The 18,362-nt window shown below is 38.1% G+C and overlaps 1 protein-coding gene across 2 annotated transcripts in view; it reads left to right on the top strand.

The window, feature by feature from the left end:
- The first annotated feature begins 15,515 nt into the window (after positions 1 to 15,515).
- The window catches only part of RAB27B (RAB27B, member RAS oncogene family), a 190,882-nt gene continuing 188,035 nt past the window's right edge, over positions 15,516 to 18,362 (top strand). For both annotated transcript variants that reach the window (XM_032309941.1, XM_032309935.1), the window contains exon 1: positions 15,516 to 15,574. The gene's annotated coding sequence lies outside the window, so the exon portion shown is untranslated. The remainder of the gene's footprint in view (positions 15,575 to 18,362) is intronic.

Below are 18,362 nucleotides of genomic sequence, written 5' to 3'. Positions count from 1 at the left end.
TCTCTTCTGCCTCATTTATCCTAGCAGTAAGAGCCTCCATTTTTGATTGCACCTCATTAATAGCTTTTTTGATTTCAACTTGGTTAGATTTTATTCTTTTATTTCTCCAGAAAGGGCTTTTATCTCTCCTGAGAGGGTTTCTCTAACATCTCCCATGCCTTTTTCGAGCCCCGCTAGAACCTTGGGAATCGTCATTCTGAACTCTAGTTCTGACATATTACCAATGTCTGTATTGATTAGGTCTCTAGCCTTCGGTATTGCCTCTTGTTCTCTCTTTTTTTTTTTTTTTTTTTTTTGTGGTGAGTTTTGATGCCTTGTCATTTTGTCCAGATAAGAATATATGAAGAAGAGGAAAAAAAAAATACTGAAAGGGTGGCAAAGAGCCTAGGAAAATGTGCTTTAACCAAATCAGAAGAGACCCCAAATCTTGGGGTGGAGAAAGGGGATGAGGAGAAGTCCAGAAAAAAATTTAAAAAAAAGAAAACAAAATTTTAAAAATATAAAAAAGAAAAAAAGTATATATATTAGCCTCTGACTAGAACAGGGTCAACCACTTAATTCTGGGAGTATTTTGGTCTCTTAGAAGAAACTACCTCCCAAAATTTTAAAGAATGAAAAACAAATATAAGGGTAAACACAATGAAGGGATGGAATACGCCTATAAAGATGAAAAAAAATATTTTTTTAATTTCTAAAAAAGGAATTGATAAAGTAAGTTGGCTGGGAGAATAAAGAAAAAAAAAGTGGAGAGATTTTGCTCAGACTGGAGACTAGTACAAGCCTGGAGCTAGATTTAGGGTATATTTTGATCTATTAGAAGAAGTTGTACCCCAAATTTTTTAGAAGAAAAAACCCTATATATATACAAAAAATAACGTTAGATACAATAAGGAAAAAATATGACTATAATAATGAAGGTTCAAAAAATATTATTATTATTTTTTATGAGAGGTATTCTTAAGATAAACTAGTTAAAAAAAACATTAAAAGAGGAAAGGGTAAAAGTTAAAAAAAATTTAGAAGAGGAAGAAAAAGAAAGAAAATTAAAAAAAATTAAATTAACTGCAAGACTAAAGAATCATGGGGAGAAAGCCATGAATACCATGCTTCGCTTTCTCCTGGGTAAGTAAACTTGGTCCTGGATGGATTTCTTGTTGATCTTCTGGGGGAGGGGCCTGGTGTAGTGATTCTCAAGTGTCTTTGCCCCAGGCGGAATTGCACTGCCCTTGCCAGGGGCCGGGCTGAGTAATCCGCTCCGGTTTGCTTTTGGGAGCTTTTGTTCCCTGAAGGCTTTCCGTAGAGTTCCGGGGGAGGGGAATGAAGATGGTGGCCTCCCCATTTCCGGCCGGAGGAGCCTAGAGCCCGGGGCCCCACTCCTCAGTGCGCTCTCAGAGAACAGCACCCAATTACTCCCATCTCTGTGGCCTCTGGCCACGCTCCGAGCTCACCAAGCCTGTGACCGGTTCAAGGTAAGCCCGAGTTGAGAGAGCTGAGAGCTCACTCCTCGGCTCTGTCTCTGTAGCCGGCATCCCTGCTCTAATACCTGTGAGCTCTGCGACACTCAGACACCCCCGATCCTTCTGTGACCCTATGGGACCTGGGGCCACGCTGGCCCCGTGGGCTTCACCCTGGTTTAGCCTCTGAAGCGATGTCCCTCAGTGGAGCAGACTTTTAAAGGTCCCGATTTTGGGCTCAGTTGCTCCGCTGCTTGCTGGGAGCCCCCCCCCCCCAACGGTCTATCTTCCTGTCGCTTTGGATTCACTTCTCCACCATCCTACCTTTCAGAAAGTGGTTGATTTCTTGTTTCTAGAATTGTTGTTCTTCTTCTCTTCAGTCTCTTGTTGGATTTGTAGGAGTTTGCAATGGATTGATAAGCTATCTAGCTGATCTCCTCCCAAAGGGCACTTTTGAGACGCAGGACTGGAAGCTGGAATAAACCCTGAAGTGCTGGCTCTGCGCATGCGCAGTGTCCAAGACTCCGACCCCGTGACCTTGCCTGAGAGCCCATGGGTGGTAATGCCCAGTATACACGAACCCAGATCTCAGGCTCTGCACTAACCTCTCATTTTACATTTCCTGGCTTACATCCTGAACTTTTTCTGCGTAGCTTGAGTTTGACTCACATTTGCTGAATGGCTACCCCATTTCAATGTATTTTATTTTCAGTTGACAGAAAATCCTGTTCCTTTTATACTGTCTCCATCTCTAATTTTGCTTTTCATTTTCTCTGAGAAACAGGCGTTCTGTTTTTAGGTCCAGAAGGGTCTAATGTTTGTGTCCCAATCTAGTTTGTAGAGTGAAGCCAACACAGTCTAAGACCCGGTAGCCAGGACTTGAAACCTAGTTCTCTCCCTTTCCATGTGAGCTTCGGCAAATTCCCTGATCTTTCTGTACCCTAGTTTTCTCAACTAAGAAATGGAGATTAAAAACCCCACTTCATGCATCTATTGTGAAGAGTGGATAGATTGATATATATATCAGTCAGCCTGGCCTCTGACAAATGTTCCGCAAACGTTATCTGAGGATAATGGTGAATTCTTAGGTCAAAGATGCTCTTCCCTTGCTACCTAGCATGTTTCTGGCCATTTATCCTCCTTTTATAGTTTACAAGTATTCATAAAATTACAGCTCATATTGACATTCAACTAAGAAAAAGATCACAGGAGAGTTGACCCTTCTCAGACACAATTTTCATATTGGTACCTCAAAGCTGAATAGAGGTTAGGTTGTGGTGGAATTAAAAAGTACACGTGGAAAGACACTGCAATGATTAGAGGTGAAGGTTGAGTAGGAGATGAAAGGATTGATTCACCTTTCCTCCTGCAGGAAGAACAGAGTGAGTGTACTCTTAGCCAGCTTAGCCCAATCAAGAGAATTACACTACACTCAAAGTGAGAAGTAGCCTTAAACTAATTTATTTTTTATTATTGGGAACCAGTAAGGACCACCATAGTTCAGAAAATTAAGATTTAAATATTTAAAAACTGTTTCAGTGAATGAAATATATTTTTGTATATATTAGTTTTATATGGTACTTTAGTTTATATGGCACTTCAGATTCTTATAGTCCCTTTCCTCAAGGATATCTTAATGACAAATATGCATTGAAACCAACTTCTCTTGACAAATGGGCTAGATTAATCTGGTCCTGGGGTTGACTCAGGGCAGGAAGGTAAATTCAAATACTTCGGCAGGTCTCTCTTTCCTCTGGGAAAGTGTTCTTATCACACACACCAGAATTTCTTTCAATAAAATGGCTGCATCTCTACAGAAAACATGGCTCATCACCATTTTCTGCCTAAACTAGCATCAGCAGCTCGTGGAATCCACATATGGAAGCACGGGGACTAGATGAAGAGCGTGCCTCCACCACTTACTCATTTGTGTATCCTTGAGAGAATCTTTTTCAAGTTATTGGAAATCAGCTTCTTCATCTATAAAATGGGGTGTTCGAACTTACTTCTAAAGTTATTTTTAAGATAATCTGATGTCATGAGCCTAAAAATACTTTGCAGCTATAAAAGATCATAACAATAAAGACTGGTGTTATTATTTCTCCTTTTAGAGACGAAGAACTACTTGATTTTTTTTAATGTTAGGTGAAGGATGGTTTTATTATTCTAGATGATGGAAACTGTGATCCACTGTGGTTAGCAGTAGGGGCTTTTTGAGGAGAGAGTCTTTGGTTTTAATCCCAAATGTAATAAATTGTGACTTCATGAAGGCCCTTAACTTATCCAAATCTTGGTTTCCTCATCTATAAGTTGGAGATAATAGTTGTGTATAATCTATAGAATTTATAAAATTAAATGGACGAATGTTCTTCGGTAGAGTACAGGCATTACCTTGGAGATATGACACATCTGGCTCCAGGCCACCACAGTAGAGAAGATACTGCAGTTAAGTGAGTCAACTTAACTTCTTGGTTTTCCAGTACAAATAAAAGTGATGGAAGCTATGCCAGGTCTATGGTGTCAATTCCAAAGACTCAACAGTTACTCAACAGAGGTACCATAATGGCCATAATTGGTCAGTGATACCAACAAAAATCTAAATACCCTGATAAAATTTCTTCTTTGCAACTTTTCATAGTTACAAAGGAAAGTGGTAGGGAGCTTGACAAAAGAAAGCTTTTTTGAGAAGACAATATGGAGGGATAGGTTGTTTTTATGAATTTCGTGGTTGTGTCGTTTTAAACAGATGATGGGAAATATTTCCTGAGTGTTCACCATGAGCAAAACACTGAAATGAAATTTGAAATGAATGTCACTAAATAAATAGTTTGTAGCTTGGCTCAGAAGTTTTAAGAATAGTGCTGGAACCATCTGTGTTCTATGAACAGCTTCTCCCTTTGGATGAAATACGATCATCCAAAGAAGGAAGATGAAAACTATTGATTAATTTTGGGACAGAATGTTGGGAAAATGTAAAATATCATAAGTACTAAGTTGACAGTTGAAAGCTTTGAAGACTGTATTAAAGTTAAATGCCCTCTTTAGCAGTACAAGCTTCTAGCCCGTTTACTAGCCTTCAGGGCTAGTAATCCTTCCAAAATTCCAGGAGTCTCTCCCAAGAGTCTTTAGTGAAATAATAACATTTGTTTGTGAAAAGCACCTGAAGGAAAAGAATAACCCTGCTGAGTGGCACAGGTAACCAAATCACAGAATTATAAATAGAGCCAGAGCCTTCCTAGACATAGAAACAAATGCTAGTCAATGTGACTTGGCAGTAATTTCAAATTTGGTAATGAAGTGTGGGGGCTAACCACTCATCAAGGGCATCACTAAAAAGATTTGGCCAGGTTGCCAAAAATTTGGCTAGATTTTCTGAGAAATAATAAATCTTCAACAACAAAATCAAAAGCTAAGGAATTTGTAGTACTCACTGGCCCCTCCTGGACTTGACTTTCTTCCCTGTTGTTAAGGAGCTCTAGTTAGGAGGGGGTTGCTGCTTCCTTTTTTCTTTTCTTCTTTTTCTCCCCAGCTATATATTATCCATGATCATTGGCTTCTTCTCAAAGTATAATTTGTTCCTTAAAGAACTTTACACAGCCTGTTGGCAATAAATAAATAAATAAATAAATAAATAAAATTTAAAAATGCATATTTGTGTTGGAAAAAAAGCAAAAAACAAAAAACAAAACAAAACAAAACAAAACACCTCGATTTGTACTCTCTGATTTTGGTATGGGTGCGAGGTCATGTTCATTCTTTTCTTTCCCCACTGTGCACAGAACTGAAAAAAAAAACGTTAATCAGCTATTTTACGATGTCTTCCAACATTAAAATCACTTTGCTATAATTAAGAGCTTGGTGCCTGAAAGGACTAAACTTAGGACCACTTGAAATGAACCAGTGAAGGCAATGCCATTATCTGGTGGAAGAAACCAAGGAAGGCAAGAAGCAGCCATTCTGACTCTGAGATGGAGTCTGAAAGACAGAGGACCACCGAGCTGGCTTTTGCCTCATGGTGCTTCCCTTGGAGGCGGGGTCTTAGACTTTCTCAGGGGACTGAGGCTCCCCTTCAGGACTCTCCATCTCCTGCTGTCCTCCAACCCCAAGCTACCAGAGAACCTCGGGGCTCCGGGGAAACAGAAAGCAGATCTTGCTAAACTGTGTTATACCTCCATGTCTCAATTTATTTAACAGTCCTGAATTACCACAGAGATGATTAGATGAAAACCTACTGATGGAGCAAGATCTTTCAACTAGAATGTGCCTGCTCGTCAGTAATCCTCCCTCAGCCTTTTAATGGAGTCGCTTTGATGTGAAGATCAAAAGAATTGTTAAGACCGGCTGGCAAGTGTGGTCATCAGACATTCCAGCCCAACCCTCTGTTTGTGGAAACAGAAGTCCTACTCCTTCCCTGGGAAAGATACATCTCCAAATGGGATAGAGAAAGTAAAGAGAGAGCAGACTCCTTCCCCCAGAGACACTATCCTGCCCCATTGGAAAGAAGAGGAAATCTCACCTCCTTTAAACACTTCTCTAAGCTCCAAAGCAGTCTGGATCAGTCTCAGGCTGAAGTTAGTTGAATTTACCATTAATCAGTTCAATTGTATGTTGGGCTTAGTGCTGCTATACTTTAATAGTATTTTTTATTTTTTAAAGTGCATTTATTTATTCCAGAAACATAGTGGGCACACAAGCAGGGGGAAGGGCAGACGGAGAGGAAGGGAATTTCAATCAGGCCCCTACTCCCCGCTGAGCACAGAGCCTGATGCAGGGCTTGATCTTGAGATCTTGAGATCATTAAATGTGTAGATTACTTTAGGTAGCATAGACATTTTCACAGTATTTGTTCTTCCAATCCATGAGCATGGAACATTTTTCCATTTCTTTGTGTCTTCCTCAATTTCTTTCATGACTACTTTATAGTTTCCTGAGTATAGATTCTTTGCCTCTTAGGTTAGGTTTTTTCCTAGGTATCTTATGATTTTGGGTGCAATTGTAAATGGGATTGACTCCTTAATTTCTCTTTCTTCTGTCTTGTTGTTGGTGTAAAGAAATGCAACTGATTTCTGTGCATTGATTTTATATCCTGACACTTTACTGAATTCCTGTACAAGTTCTAGCAGATTTGGAGTGGAGCCTTTTGGGTTTTCCACATATAGTATCATATCATCTGCAAGGAGTGATAGTTTGATGACTTCTCTGCTGATTTGGATGCCTTTAATTTCTTTTTGTTGTCTGATTGCTGAGGCTAGGACTTCTGATACTATGTTGAATAGCAGTGGTGATAATGGACATCCCTGCCTTGTTCCTGACCTTAGTGGAAAAGCTCTCAGTTTTTCTCCATTGAGAATGATAATTGCGGTGGGTTTTTCATAGATGGCTTGATAATATTGAGATATGTGCCCTCTATCCCTACACCTGTCTCAAGCTGCTACTCCTCCACCATCTTGACTCCTCCCTAGCACCTTGAGATCAGACCTGAGCAGAAATCCAGAGTTGGCCGCTTAACCGACTGAGCCATCCAGCTGCCCCTTTATTTACTTATTTATTTTTTAAAGATTTTATTTATTTATTTGACAGACAGAGATCACAAGTAGGCAGAGAGGTAGTCAGAGAGAGAGAGAAGAGGAAGGAGGCTCCCTGTGGAGCAGACAGCCCGATGTGGGGCTTGATCCCAGGAACCTGGGATCATGACCTGAGCTGAAGGCAGAGGCTTTAACCCACTGAGCCACCCAGGCATCAGCCACCCCTTTAATAGTATTTTAAAAATTAGAAACATAAAATTTGCTCAAAGCAGACTATTTGGAGAATTAAAAGAGGTAAAAACTGTATTCACATTATCACTCTACAGTGGCAAGCACTAGAAGCAGTTTGGTGTAGAGAGTTCTTCAGACTTGTGTGTGTGTGTATGTCTGTGTGCGTGTGTGTGTGTGTGTGTGCCACAGAGGTATCATGATTTCCCTCCAACATATATAATAAAGTACCTATCTTATTGAGAATTATTCCTTTTACCCCATTAGCAATATATCCTAAACTCTACCAGGTCAAAAACACTATTGTCTGACAGCATAATATTTTTCAAGTATTTAAAATACTTTAAAATAATTTAATTTAAAAATTTTTAAATTTAAAGTATTTTAAAATACTTTAAAATATTTTACTGTATAAATTCATTATAGTTTAACCAGTTCCCTAAAGTTGGACATTTAGGTTGATTTCTATTTTTATAATATTTAAAAATATATATGCTGCAGTGAACATCTTCAAACACATGAGTAATTTTTTAGTATAAGATAAATCTTTGTATCTGCAATTTCTGGGCCAAACTGTATGTACGTTTTTAAGAGACTTACAACATTTTCCTACTTGTTCTTCAGGAAGGTTATACAAATTCTTTCCCACCAGAAGTATGGGAGAGTAGTTTCTTCACACCATTGCCAAATGGAAGAGTATTGTTTTCAGTCCTGACCAAACTGAAAGAACATTGTTAAACATCAATTAATTTCATTACTAGTGAGATCGGACACCTTTTAGTTTGTGCTATTTCGTGTTTTCTCATCGTATGTATTTTTAATGGAATTGGCCTAGTCATGTCTTCTGCCCATTTTAATGGGGTCCTCACCTAATTGATTTATAAGGGATTTTTACACATTAAAAAGATAAATTCTTTGCCTGTCATATGTGTTGCAAATATTTCCTCACATTGTAATTCTGTATTTTGATTTAGTTATGGTGATGTAAATTCCCAAGTATAAAATCGTTTTTCTCTCTAGATTGTCCTATCTTTATTTTTCTGTTAGTGTTATGCTTCTAAACTTTCTTTCTCCAACACTAAAATTATATGAATATTCAAATGCAGTTTCTTTTTTAATATAGCTTTTCCCCCCATTATAATCTTTAATCCATAGGATTTATTTTAATTTTATAGGATAATATTCAGTTACCTTTACTTCTGAAGGGTTAGAAGTTTAGAAACTTGGAGGTACTAAAAGGCAGATGTGGCACATCTGGAAAAGATGACCAGATGTGGGGGAAAGGTCTGAGTTCTGTGTTCTGGTCTCATGTCAGATGTGCCTAAATGTATGTGGCAGGCAAGTTTCTTAACCTGCGTCTACATTTCAAATAAGCTTGCCGAGTTGCCATCAAGATAAAAGGAAAGAATACTTTGGAAAAATAGGAGTACCATTTCTTCATGTCATCTTCAATTTCCTTCATCAGTGTTTTATAGTTTTTGGAGTACAGGTAGGTCTTTTACCTCTTTGGGTTAGATTTATTCCTAGATATCTTTTTATTTTGGGAGGAACTATACATAGAATTGTTTTCTTAACTTCTCCTTCTGCTGCTTCTTTCTTTGTGTGTAGACATGCAACAGATTTCTGTACACTGATTTTTGTATCCTGCACCTTTACTGAATTTATCAGTTCTAGCAGTTTTTTTGGTAGTGGAAGTTTTACTTCTTCCTTACCCATTTGAATGCCTTTTTTCTTTTTGTTGTCTGATTTCTGTGGTCAGGACTTCTAATGTTGTGTTGAATAAAAGTGTCTGGAGTGGACCTTCTTGTTTTGTTCATGACCTCAGGGGAAAAGCTCTCAGTTGTTTTTCCCATTGAGGATGATGTTAGCTGTGGGTTTTTCATATATAGGTTTTATTACGTTGGCATATATTCCCTCTAAACTACTTTGTTGAGGATTTTTTTTTTAAATAATGGATGGATATTGTACTTTTTCAAATGCTTTTCTTGCATCTATTGAAATGATCATATGGTTCTTATTCTTTCTCTTATTGATATGATGTATCACATTGGTTTATTTTTAACAATTGAATCACTCCTGCATCCATGGGAAAAATCCCACTTGATCATGGTGAATGATTTTTTTTTTTTAAAGATTTTATTTATTTATTTGACAGAGAGAGATCACAAGTAGGCAGAGAGGCAGGCAGAGAGAGAGGAGGAAGCAGGCTCCCTGCTGAGCAGAAAGCCCAATGCGGGACTTGATCCCAGGACCCTGAGATCATGACCTGAGCCGAGGGCAGCGGCTTAACCCACTGAGCCACCCAGGCGCCCCATGGTGAATGATTTTTATAATGTATTGTTGAATTCAGTTTGTTAGGATCTTATGAATGAACATTTAATATTTGTATAATTTAGCTGTACTGGCAAAAGTTCACTTTGAGAAAATTTGAAAGTGTTAAAAAAGGTTCTCATAAAAATATAAATAGGGTTAAATGCATTTCACTGATAAGGGGGTATGTATCCTTAACACAACCAAACAATTAGTTTAGTTGGTAGATTCCTTTAAGTAAATAAGTTTCACGTCATTAAGGTACATATTCCCCCATATGTAATGATGTTTTTTTGAGGGGGAGAAAAAGTATTTTTCCATTATGGATACAGTCCTGTTTTCTTACACCCCTCCAAATGGAGGAAGTGCTATTAGTATCTAGCCATTTTGACTCATGATAGGTACTAGTTCTTCTCTGTAGATTGTCCTATCTTTATTTTTCTGTTAGTGTTATGCTTCTAAAGTTTCTTACTCCAACACTAAAATTATATGAATATTCAAATGCAGTTTCTTTTTTAATATGGCTTTTTTCCCACTATAATCTTTAATCCATAGGATTTATTTTAATTTTATAGGATAATATTCAGTTACCTTTATTTCTCTCAGAGAGAGAGATAGCATACACAAGCAGGGGGAGAAGTAGGCTCCCTGCTGAGTGAGGAGCCCAATACAGAACTTGATCCTAGGACCTGGGATCATGACCTGAGCTGAAGGCAGGTGCTTAACCGACTTAGCCACCCAGGTGACCCTTGGTATTAGTTCTAAAAGAAGTATTTTCATGTTTATTTTTAAAGAGATAAGTTGTGCCCTTAAAAAAGAAAACAAGTCCTATGAAGAAGGATTTAAGTTTTGCTCTACCAATACTTCCAAAAGCAGGAGCTTTGAGGAAAGCACACCTTAGTAGAGGAGGGGAGACACCTGCTGGATGCCGCTTAGAAAGGACAAGAGTCACTGGACACCAGGCCTTAGTGAGGTGTTTTATTTCGTTTTTTTCCCATGTATCTTTGTGAGACAGTAACAAGTAAAATGACAGAGGAAACGGATATTAAAGATATTAACGCTGACTGATTTGCGTTCATTAACAATTAAATTTTTTTAAAGATTTTATTTATTTATTTGACACACAGAGAGATAAATCACAAGTAGGCAGAGAGGCAGGCAGAGAGAGAGGGGGAAGCAGGCTCTCCGCTGACCAGAAAGCCCGATGTGGGGCTCGATCCCAGGATCCTGAGATCATGACCCGAGCCGAAGGCAGAGGCTTAACCCACTGAGCCACCCAGATGCCCCAATGATTAAAATTATTTTAAATGTGATTCAATTCTAAAAGTTTATATACATGTGCACACACACACACACACACATACACACGCACGCACATTTTTTCTTTAGCTAGTACCTCTAAATTTTTAATATAATTTTTAGCCCTGATATAGGTATTAATACGTTTTTTTGAAGACAATAACTACTATGAGCTATTCAAAGATATGAAGGAAAGATTCCTCAATCTATTTTTTGTATTGCTGTTGGCATTTTCTATCAATATTGTTAAAAGTGTACATGGAGAAAAAGCAATTCCATCTCTAGGACATTATGTCACTTGCCCACTGGAAAAAGTATACAAAGATAAGTGGAAACCATATTTATTAATTTGCAAAAAATAGAAACCTAGAGACAACTTGGATTTCCATTGCTAAGAGGGTAAATAAACTAGACAATCTCAATATCCTGTAACCCAATGTCACAAAGGATGAGATATTCTGTATTATATTACCATTAAATTGTTTTCTGAATGTATTATAGTATTAAATTATTTCTATAAAAAGGATATGTCATGTGAATAATTGCTTAGGAGTTCACAGAATGTGTATTTTAACTCAATGACCAATGATCGTGTGTTAAAATCCACATTTAGCTAATGCTTAGATCAACGCTAAATATCACCCTTAAGAGAATGAACTTCTGGGATAAAAGCAAAACTCTGATTTTTATCAAATATAATAATTTGAAATTTTGCTATTAAAATTTTAGTATGTTTTGGCCTTGCCTAGTGGATTCCATATTTCTACAACACTCTATTTCACGTGTTTTCAGATTTCATACTTTGTAATGGACACAAAAGCTTATTAAAATATATTTATGAAGAATGATCTTTATCATGGTGAATGGCCAAAGTTCTAATGTTTACTTTGTACCAATTATATTTATTTGAAACATAATGATAAAATTCACTTTAATAACATTGCAGTTTGAAATGCTATACTGCTACACTTAACATTGTTCTCATCATTAAATCCTATTCCATCTGGCAAACTATGTCCATGTTTCCAATTTCAACCCCTCTTTGAGGTCTCCCCTTACTCCTCTTCTGTTCTTACATGGCACTCATAGATATCTTTATTATAGCATGGCTCCTAGTGCATTGCTGTTAGTTATTTATACATATATTTTCCTGCTGGTCTGTAGAAGATCAGTCCGTGTTTGTAAACCCAGACCTCTAACAGGTACTTGTTGGATGCATAAAAAAAGAAGAAAACATTTTTGTTATCCTGATCCAAAGTCTTCAAGAAGAAACAATGAGATTATATTTCCCAGCATTCTTTGCAGTGGGGGTAGACACATGACTGTGTCTTAGCAGGCAGGAATGATGCCTGCCACTCCCAGGCTGAGCCCCTGAAAACCTCCATATGCACTCTCTGGTGCTCTTTTCCCTTCTAACTGATGGGACTGTTCACCCCCACTGTGGGTTTGGAAGCTCGGTGATGGCTGGCCCAGCCGCTGTTGGCCTGTTCGGTCCTTCTGCACCCATCTCCATTGGCTTAGAACTGTCTCCTGCTGTTTTATGATGGAGAAATAAACGTGTGTTAAGCCAAAATAGGTTTGTATCTATTTTGTACTGCGGCCTAGCCAACCCTCACATACTGGTCAAAGAGGAATTTAACCAAGTCTAAATGATTTAGTCCTCTTTCCTCATTCAGGCCAAGTTAGCGACGAATGTCTAGGAATCCGTCCATTCAAATATTTAGCCAGAACCAACTGACTACTCACCAGCTGCCACATTCTCTGCTGTCTGCTGAAGACACCACAGTAAACACAGAAGGCACGGGTCCTGCCTTCGTGGGCCACGCAGAATAGTGGGAAAGATAGGTGATCAACAAATAAGCAAAACACAAAATGTGTTTTTAAGTTGCAGTAAGTTCTATGAAGGAAACAAACAACATTTGAGCATAGAGAATAAAAGGTATGCCCTAGGAGGATTTTATTTTATTTTTAAAGATTTTATTTACTTATTTGAGAGAGTGCATTGAGGGAGAAAGAGAAGCAGACTCTCTGCTGAGCAGGGAGCCCAATGTGGGGCTTGTTCCCAGGACCCCAAGATCATGACTTGAGCCAAAGGCAGATGCTTAAATGACTGAAGCACCCAGGTGCCCCATCTGAGGAGGGTTTTAGGTGGCTGAAGGTTTAGAAAAGACCTCCCTGAGAAGGCGATGTTGAAGCCAGGACCCAAAGGATGAGAAGGACCCATCAATGTGAAGACTGGAGTTAAAATCATTCCATGCAGAAGGAGTTGCCATCAGAAGTTGTAGCACGAGAAATAACTTGGCCAAGTTGGAGCCCTATAGAAGGCCAGTGGGGCACATGGAATGAGAGATGTTAGCTGAACAAAGCTCATCTCCAGAGCAGTTTCCAGCCAGGTGAATGTGCCAGCATTCTGGCTCCCTGCTCGTAAATCTACTGTTGGACTAACCGAAGACAAGGATATTCACATCTTCTGTTTGCTTTACCTGATTTATTTTGTCCTGTGTAGACAGATGTCACTGTGGGAGAAAAAAACACAGCGCCCAAAGTCAAAGTAGCCCAATGCATTTGATTCCACTTTTTTTTTTTTTCAAAAATAATTAAGGACCATCTGGGTTACTAAATTAATTTTATAAAACAAAAAAGCAGTTCTCCATGAAAATATCTCTTACTCTTTTTTATGCATAGTCATTTACATAAACCACTGATTAGAGTTAATCATTCAGAAATAGGAATGAACACATTGTCTCTTCCAGGAGTTAGATCATTCAACAGTATGTCATTATAATTTACTGATAGAAAACTATCACTTGTTTCAATTACTGTTACTCTTATTTAATTACCAAAAGATAACATACATAAAAGATACTCAGGTTTTATCCTTTTTTTAAAATGGCAATGACTTCCCTTATCTGTGGCATTCATTCCAATGATTTTCTTAACAGCCATGTCCCACCCTGGGTTAGCCTCAGTGCTGCTGTGACAAATTATCTTGCGGGTGGCTCCATTGTAATGGTCTCCACAGACTTCCTGCAGTTTTATGCACAAAGTGGCACCTAAAGGATTCTTCACTCAAAGTCATGAGTCGAGGACACCTGATGTGAAAGCTATGGGGTATCATTTCAACAGCTCTATGTAGATGGAACAGACAACCTCCCATCTCGGAAATAGACCCCGGGCTTCTTCCTGGTAATTAATCTTACCTGTCTACAAGGACATTTTGAAAATGCACCAGCAGGTTCCTGGGCAAATTCAGGATCTACAGAGCTGCTGGCCCAGGACCCTGATGGATTCCCGTGTTGTCTGCCTCAGGGTTCTTCCACCACAGCTGGCCTTGAAAGGGAAATCACCATCTACCAAGACAGCCATGATTTTGGCCACCACAGATTGTTTCTTGGGAATTTCACTCTGGCAATGTCTTCTTCTTTGAGTTTTAAAGCTATACAAACGCCATTAAACTCTTCCAGTTGTGTGAGACCACAGGAAATAAAGCATCCTGGTTTTCATTCTTTTTTAATACCTTGGCATGCTGAGAACTGCTTGACTAAAGTAAATCGGGGTTTTGTTGCATGTGTTGTCAGACGACCCAGGATTCTGCATCAAAACTAAGTGAGATAATGTGATGTGCTTTATGTGAAATATTTAGCCCTATGCCAGGCACACAACGAACATGTGATATACAGCAGCTGTCATCGTCATACTGTTGTTATTCTCAACTCTTACAAAATCTGTTAGAGACTGATTCCTTGAGCTTCAAGCCTACATCAATCAATTGAATTAACAGATGTTTATTGAGAACAGAACATGACTGGTTGCTAATTCAGTCGATAGCCAGAAAGTGTTACAGTAACTCAAGAGAGGGACAGTTCGCAGTGGGGCAGATAATAAGATAACACACACACACACACACACACACACACACACACACCGCATTTAAGTCAGGATTTAAAGGATTTAGTTTTTTCATAGGCAGCAAGGGTGTGTCTTCTTTCTATCTCCTCCCCAAATTCTGTTTTAATTTTGAAAAATTGAAGACCTGAAAAGAATGGAAAGAAGCAACACCTATTTCTCTTGACCTAGATTCCCCCGTCATCATTATTTTTCTTGCATTTGCTTTATATTCAGACTTCGTTTGGCTGAACCATTTGGGAAGAAGTTGTAGGTGTCCTGACACTTTAACCTGTGATATTTCAGCACACCTCTCCAAAGAGGTAACCACACTGTCATGCCTTTATTCAAGAATGTTAAAAAATACTGCCTTCATATCATCTACTATACAATCCATCTTCAGATTGTTCCAGTTGTCCCCAACCTGGTTGTCATAGCTTTATATTTTTGATCTAGGACATTATCACTAAACAAGCGTTTGGTTGTTAGCAGGGTCGTATCTCCTGGTTCAGACGATTCCCATGAAGGGAGAGACTCTTGATGCCACTTTCTACGCATGGCAGGATCGGGAATCATCAGTCCTTAAATTAATCAGTTTGGGTGGCAAACAAATCCTCAAAATTGAATTCGTACTTGATAGGACTTTCCAGAAAAATCAAGCAGGATATTAAAACAATTACTCATATAGTTCATTTTTTAAGAGAAAAAATACTTCATGTTAATTTTCTGATAACTAGGGGAATAAAGAGGAAAAAGGGGGGGCACAAGTGATTGCTTTCCTTTAATTATCTGTATAATTGCTTCTGTCCTCCAGGATGCTTTGTCACTGACGATGTGGACCTAGCATTACACTGGGAATACAGGTGGTTCAAGGTAAATATTTTTCTGCATTCTGTGGTTCAGTTGGAATAGTTAGAAACATAGAGACCTATTTCTTTCCTTAGTGTGTTTTTGTTTGTAGCAGAGAGATCACATCTCTTTGGAAATAATTAAATTAAGTTATAATGTTCCGCAGCTGCTGAGTTATTAGCCAAATGTTCACCACATGGGATCTCTCATTAGGATTTGTGAACAGGTAATCTTTTTTGATAAATGAACTTGTAATTTTCATAACCATTTATACAATACCCAGATATCTTTTATATTGATTTCTAATGTCTCGGCACTTAGGATGCTATATTTGATTCCCCCTTTAAAAGGATATAAAAATCATTACTGACACTTGATTGCGCTCCTTTTTGAAATGGCATAGGACCCACTAGATATCAGATGCTATGGATAGTGACACTTTATGCAAGAAGACTTAATTTTTTCCCCCAGTTTTAACTTCAAAGGGAAGTCATATATTCTGATACCTTGATTTTTTTTAGCATTATGCAAACTTAGATGATAATTGTTATCCCCATAAAAATAGTTCTCATGTTTTTATTTAACCAAAGCTGCTCAATAGAAGTGAAAATTAAATCACAAATGAAAACAGGTGAAAGCATTAGTTTTTTTCCTGCATCTGAGCCAGATTGTTTTTGGATCTAAACTGCTCCCTGATAGCAATCTAGGAACTTTAGGATGGTGCAATCGTTTTCTTGATGAACTGAGAGAACTCCAGTATCTTCTCTCATTGCAAGTAGAAAAAATTTCCTCATTTACAGGAGTTAATAAATACACCTGCAGCATTTCCATTTCTTTTTCTTCATTAAAAGACAGTGTTGAATTTGGAACCCTCCTACACTGCTGGTGAGAATGTAAAATGATGCAGATGCTTGGAAAACAGTCTGGAATTTCCTAAAAAGGGAAAACAAAGAGATATTGCATGACCTGAAATCCCACTCTTAGGTATATACCCAAGAGAAATGGAAACATGTACCCATACAAAAACTTAGTATCATTCAAGCAGCATTATTAACAATAGCCCCAAGTGGAAACAACTCTAATGTCCACCAGTTGATAAATGAAGATGCAAAATTTGAAATAGCCATACAATGGAAGGTTATTTGGCCATAAAAATCAGTGTAGTACTAACTCATGTGACATCACAGAGGCATCTTGAAAATGTTATGCTAAGTGAGCTTAAGTCCCTTACAAAAGAATATTTTATGATTCCACTTTAAAAAAAAAAGATTTTATTTATTTATTTGACAGAGATCACAAGTAGGCAGAGAGGCAGGCAGAGAGAGAGGAAGGGAAGCAGGTTCCCCAGTGAGCAGGGAGCCCGATGCGGGGCTTGATCCCAGGACCCTGAGATCATGACCTGAGCTGAAGGCAGAGGCTTTAACCCGCTGAGCTGCCCAGGTGTCCCTATGATTCCACTTTTATTAAATGTCCAGAATAGGCAATTCTATAAAGACAAAGTAGATTGGGGTGTCTGGGTGGCTCAGTCAGTTAAGCGTCTGCCTTTAGCTCAGGTCATGATCCCAGGGTTCTGGGATCCAGCCCCCCATTGCATCGGGAAGCTGCTTCTCCCTCTCCCTCTGCCTGCTCTTCTCCCCCACTTATGCTTTCTCTCTCTGCCAAATAAATAAATAAATCTTAAAAAAAAAAGACAGAAATTATATTAAAAAATTATTCTTAGGGCTGGAAATGGGAAAGTTGGGGTCATAAGGGGTAGGGACTGCTCTTGAATACAACACTTCTTACTAGGGTGTGGAAATGTTCAGAAATAGGTTCTGAAAAAGGTTGCACACTTTTGTGAATAGAGTAAAGACCATTGACATGTACATTTCAGATGGATCAGTTTAAATGGAGTGAAGTGTGAATTATATCTCTAAAATGTTTTATATGTAACTAGTATATTTCTATAATGCATTAATATATTACATAATAATATATAACATATATAGCATATATACATATATATATATATATATATATATATATATATATATATATATATCTCCTTTCTGTGGAAGGAGAAAGTGGTGGTTTTATTGTCATAAAGCCATGGAGACAATGCAAAAATTATTCTATAATTATTAATACTTTTGGAAAAGTATTTTAGAAAGATTTATATTCATCATATTTAACCAATTAGTATTTGAAAATGGACAGAGCAAAAATGTTATGGTCATATGTGTGTGTTTATCATAATGTGAATGGGGCATTAGACAAGTCATAGTATATACGGCCTGGGGAACACTTTCTCCTCAACAACAATGAGGAAGTTTGAGATCACTCTTCTTATAGGCTCTGAGTTCCAGAATATCCTTGGATGATACTAGCCTTGACACCTTCACCAAACATATATATTGGGAGTGAAAATTACTGTCTACTGCAAAGCTCTGCTGGAATCTCTTTTTGCCTCAGGAGACCTCAGGTGATCTATGATTTTTTGATCATTCTCCAAAATAGAATAATTCAGTTGAAAACCCTAATTTTTATCTTTTTTCAGCTTAGATTTGATTCATAGCTTCGGGAAAATGAAAGGGACAGGAAACCGTAGTCTGTTCTTCTGGGTCACCTTCCCTCCTTCTTGTTCTAGGTTTTCCAGAAACCAGAGGTTCAGAACAGGGAGGAACAGGGGGTGGCTACCACAACAAATATTTATTTCTTTATTTCCCTGGGTATGAAATGTGTAGGTTGTGATTATTCTCGTCGAATTAGCTTTAATTTGTATCCACTCTTTGGCACATGTCCAAATGTTGGCTCCCTCATGGGACACGGGTAG

This window comes from Mustela erminea, chromosome 13 (genome assembly GCF_009829155.1).
Source record: "Mustela erminea isolate mMusErm1 chromosome 13, mMusErm1.Pri, whole genome shotgun sequence".
Taxonomy (NCBI): domain Eukaryota; kingdom Metazoa; phylum Chordata; class Mammalia; order Carnivora; family Mustelidae; genus Mustela; species Mustela erminea.
The sequence above is the reverse complement of the archived record's forward strand: the minus strand, read 5'-3'. Positions and strand labels throughout refer to the sequence as shown.